The sequence below is a fragment of the Arachis hypogaea genome, chromosome 10 (assembly GCF_003086295.3).
Source record: "Arachis hypogaea cultivar Tifrunner chromosome 10, arahy.Tifrunner.gnm2.J5K5, whole genome shotgun sequence".
Classification (NCBI taxonomy): domain Eukaryota; kingdom Viridiplantae; phylum Streptophyta; class Magnoliopsida; order Fabales; family Fabaceae; genus Arachis; species Arachis hypogaea.
In genome coordinates, this window is record NC_092045.1 from 49,355,411 (window position 1) to 49,360,642 (window position 5,232).

The 5,232-nt window shown below is 39.4% G+C and overlaps 1 non-coding gene across 1 annotated transcript; it reads right to left on the minus strand.

The window, feature by feature from the left end:
• Positions 1–3,795: 3,795 nt before the first annotated feature.
• On the minus strand, positions 3,796–3,902 carry LOC112719504 (small nucleolar RNA R71). Its single transcript, XR_003161804.1, has one exon. It is a non-coding gene; the product is annotated as a small nucleolar RNA R71 (small nucleolar RNA).
• Between the last annotated feature and the right edge of the window lie 1,330 nt (positions 3,903–5,232).

A 5,232-nucleotide genomic window follows, 5' to 3' on the forward strand; every position in this document is an offset into this window, starting at 1 on the left:
TTACAATTCCTTCCTAGTTTAGCTCTATGATTGAAAACATGCTTCTTTGGTCTTAATTTAGCTAATCTTAATCCTCTCTTATTACCATTTGATGCCTTGATTTGTGTGTTAGGTGCTTCAGGCTTCATAGGGCAGGAATGGCGTAAGGAATGAAGAGGAAGCATGCAAAAAATGGAAGGAACACAAGGAATTGAGGAGATGACCAGCGAGAAGTCACGCGGTCGCATGGCTCACACGACCGCGCGAAATAGAAGGAATTACCGTGATGCGCTCGCGTGCCTGACGCGACCGCACGGATTGGAAGCTGCACGAACAATGCAAATGCGTGGACGACGCACACGCGTGGTACGAAAAATGCTGAGTGACGCGATCGCGTGGACGACGCGGCCGCGTGACGTGCGCGATCTGTAGAATTACAAAAGTCGCTGGCACAGATTCTGGGCCACATTTCAACCCAGTTTTCGGCCCAGAAACACAGATTAAAGTCCGGGAACATGCAGAGACTCAGAACATCAATTTATATCAGATCATAATTCAATTTTAGGTTTTAGATGTAGTTTTATAGAGAGAGGTTCTCTCCTTTCTCTTAGGATTTAGGATTAGGATTAGGATTAGGATTTCAACTTCTTCATCACAGGTTCAATGTTCCTTTAATTTATTTTCTACTTTTATTTATTACTTTAGTTGATTATTTGATGTTGCCAATTTGGCTTATGGATTTCTATGTTCAATCTAACTTTCTATTTAATATAATTCGAGGTATTTCAAATTTATAATGTTCCTTTAATTTATTTTCTACTTTTATTTATTACTTTAGTTGATTATTTGATGTTGCCAATTTGGCTTATGGATTTCTATGTTCAATCTAACTTTCTATTTAATATAATTCGAGGTATTTCAGATTTATGATTGCTTTCCTTTATTTATATAGATAATTTAGATTTTCTACCTGTTGGCTCTGGTTGATTAATTGGTGACTCTTGAGTTATCAAACTCATTGTTGACTAAAAATTGGAACTCTTCAAGAATTAATTTGAGTTCCAATAACTATAGCCTTTCCCAAGGAAAGGCTAGGACCTGAGGAATCAAAATTAATTCATCCACTTGACTTACCTTCATAGTTAGAGGTTGACTTAGTAGGAGAAAAATCCAATTCTCATCACAATTGATAAGGGTAACTGGGATAGGACTTCCAGTTTTCCTACCTTGCCAAGAGCTTTATTAGTTTTTATTTTGACGAGTTGTTATTTTACATTACTTGTTCAACTCTTTTGAAAACCCTAAAATATATCTTTGCATAACCAATAATAAGAACACCTCCCTGCAATTCCTTGAGAAGACGACCCGAGGTTTGAATACTTCGGTTTATAAATTTATTGGGTTTTGTTACTTGTGACAACCAAAACGTTTGTACGAAGAGATTTTCTGTTGGTTTAGAATCTATACTCACAACGCGACTATATTGTTACAAAATTCTTTACTAGCAAAAAATCCTAGCGTTAGCCATCATCACCAATCAACCAAGAAAAGGAGCTACGCGTGCCACTTGAATGATGGGCATGGCACGCCGGCGAAGGAGCCAAGCACAATTGGGCGTGCCACGCTAGTTCAACTTTCCAGAGAGATAGATCAAGCACACAGCATGGGCGTGGCACGCCAGTCCCTGGGTGTGCCACGCTAGTTCAATTTTCCAAAAGCAAGAAGATGAGGGAGAAGGCATGGGCGTGCCACTTAGCCTCGAAGGCGTGGCACGCCAGGGATGCTAATGAAGGAGGGCGTGTCACTCGACGAGCTGGGCATGGCATGCCAAACCAGAATCAGAGGAAGGTGTGGCACGCCACTGAAGTGCCAGCCACATGCCAGCTAGGAGATCACGTTTATTGAGTTTCTTTTCCCTCCAAATTGTATTTTTCTTTTCACTTTTGTATTTCTTTTATTTTTAGAGCTAGGGATAGTATAAATAACCCCAATAAGTACTGAGAAGGGGGTTTAAGCAGTTAGAAAGCTAAGTGTAGATAATAGCTTTTAGATTTACTTTTTACTTCATCATCTTCTTCATCTTGAGTACTTTTCTCTGAGCTATGAGTAGCTAGATTTCCTCTCATTAAGAGAGGGAGCTCTGTTGTACTTGATGGATTGATGATAGCAAATTTCTTCTTCTCTTTATTTTCTCTTTCATTTTCTAGAAGGAATTTCATTCTTCATGCTTAATGTTCAATTATCATGGGAAAGAGATTGAATGCAAAATGGGTTTCATGGGAACCTTGGAAAAGGAAACATGGAACCATGCTAGAAATCCCTTCTCACACTTGAGTAGAATTTGGGTTTTTGTGTTTGGATATGGTGACATAAAATCCTCCCTCTACTTGGACCTATGATGATGTATGGTATAATCAGGGACCAAGCATATCTCTCTTCATGAACAATTAGACCAAGGAATTGGCTATTGATCAAGATCTGAGAGATTGAGTTACCAAGGGATTGGGACTCAATCAATCATTATTGCCAAGAGGTCAATGAGTTGCATGATTGAAGAGGATATAAGCTGGATTTAATCCAAAGAGATAACATCTCCTGATCTCAATGAATTCTCCTATCCTCATCTTTCACCTTCTTTATAGCTTTCTTTTACATTCTGCAATTCCCTATTCCCATTTACATTTGTCATTTAAAGTTCTGCCTTTTACATTCTTGCCATTTCCATTTCTGCACTTTACTGCTTTTCTTTACTTTTGAGTCATTTATAATTCTGCCCATTTATAATTCTGCAATCACAATCTATTATGTTTAGCTTAACTAATTCACCAATTAAATAAAGTTGCTCAAATCAACCAATCTCCGTGGATACGATCCCATCCCACTGTGGGTTATTACTTGACGATAATTTTGGTGCGCTTGCCAAAAGAGTGGATTCATCATTTTTATGTGGGGAGTCAATTCCGTCCATCAAGTTTTATAGCGCCGTTGCCAGGGATTGGTTTGAATTTGACCATGATCAAATTGATTAGAGAGCTAGACTAAGCATTTTAATTACCTTCTTATTTTTCCTTTTTTTATTTTTGTTCTTACTTTCTTTTCTATTATGATTTCGGTCATTTTGCTGGGATCATTCTAGTTATCCATTGTCCATATTTTCATTCTTCTAACTGTTTGATTAATTGCATCAACCAAGTTAACCACTAATCTTAACTAAGGTGATTCTTTCAGTTGTCCTTTATTTGCTGTTTGTTGATTGTATGACAGGTAGAATGGGAGAAACTTCATCCTCATTCGATAGCGAACTTGAGAGGACCTTCCTTAGATTAAAGAGGGAAGCAAGAGGCAAAGACATAGTTGGAAAGGAAGTAGTGGAAGAAGATATAGAAACCACCATGGAAGAAGAAGCATAGGATAATGTTAGAGGGGATGCTGGCAATCATGTTGGGCAAGAGAGGAGAGTCTTAGGCTCCTACAGCAACCCAAATCTAGGAAACTGTGGTAGCAGCATCCTGAAACCAATAATCCATGCCAACAACTTTGAGTTAAAAACTCATCACACTTGTCCAAAATAATTGTTCATATGGAGGAGGTGCCCAGGAGGACCCAAACCAACATCTCACTACATTCTTGAGGATCTGTGATACTATAAAATCCAATGGTGTACATCCTGACACCTACAAGCTACTTTTGTTCCATTTTTCACTTAAAGATAAGGCAGAAAAGTGGTTGGAAGCATTTTCCAAAGAGAGCTTAACCACATGGGATGATGTTGTAAACAAATTTCTAGCAAGATTTTACCCTCCATGGAGGGTCAACAGGCTAAGAGCTGAGGTACAAAATTTCAGACAGCAAGATGGTGAAACACTCTATGAGGCCTGGGAGAGGTTCAAGGATTTGACAAGGAAATGCCCACCAGATATGTTCAACAAGTGGGTGCAATTACACATCTTCTATGAAGGTCTATCATATGAGTCAAAACAAGCAGTAGCTCACTCTTCAGAAGGTTCACTCAATAAGAAGAAAACCATTGAAGAAGCCATAGATGTCATTGAGACTGTGGCTGAGAATGAGTATTTTTATGCTTCAGATATAACTAAAAGGAAATGAGTAATGGAGCTCAATTCAATGCTCTGTTAGCTGGTGGACGAAATTGTGATCATCAATATTGGCTCTTTGGCATATACACAAAAACTATTGTGTCTCTTGGTTAAATTCACAACTTCGTTCAACTAACCAGCAAGTGTACTGGGTCGTCCAAGTAATAAACCTTACGTGAGTAAGGGTCGATCCCACAGAGATTGTTGGTATGAAGCAAGCTATGGTCACCTTGTAAATCTCAGTTAGGCAGATTAAAATTGTTTATGGGTTTTCGAATAATTAATAATAAAAAGAAATAATAAACGAGATAGAAGACTTATGCAGATTCATTGGTGAGAATTTCAGATAAGCGAATGGAGATGCTGTATGGCTCAAGGACGTCTGCTCTCCTACTGCTTCTACTCAATCCTTCTTACTCCTTTCCATGGCAAGCTTTGTATAGGGGTTCACCATCAGCTGTGGCTACTTTCAATCCTCTCGGGAAAATGATCCTATGTGGTTGTCAATCGCACGGCTAATCGTCTGGAGGCATCACCCATGGTTGATGGCTACATCCCATCCTCGCAGTGAAAACTAATGCTCACGTACTCTGTCACAGTACGGCTAATCACCGGTTGGTTCCCGCTCCTACTGGAATAGAATCCCTTGATTCTTTTGCGTCTGTCACTAACGCCCAGCACTTGCAAGTTTGAAGCACGTCACAGTCATTCATTACCGGAATCCTACTCGGAATACCACGGACAAGGTGAGACTTTCCGGATTCCCAGGATCCTACTCGGAATACCACAGACAAGGTGAGACTTTCCGGATCCTCATAAATGCCGCCATCTATCTAGCTTATACCACGAAGATTCTGTTGGTGAATCTAAGAGATACACATTCAAGCTCGGTTGCATGTAGAACGGAAGTGGTTGTCAATCACGCGAGTTCATAAGTGAGAATGATAATGAGGGTTACTTATCATCACATTCATCATGTTCTTGGGTACGAATGAATATCTTGGAATAAGAATAAGAGAGATTTGAATAAAAGAAAATAGAATTGCATTAATACTTGAGGTACAGCAGAGCTCCACACCCTTAATCTATGGTGTGCAGAAACTCCACCATTGAAAATACATAAGTGGAAGGTTCAGGCATGGCCGAATGGCCAGCC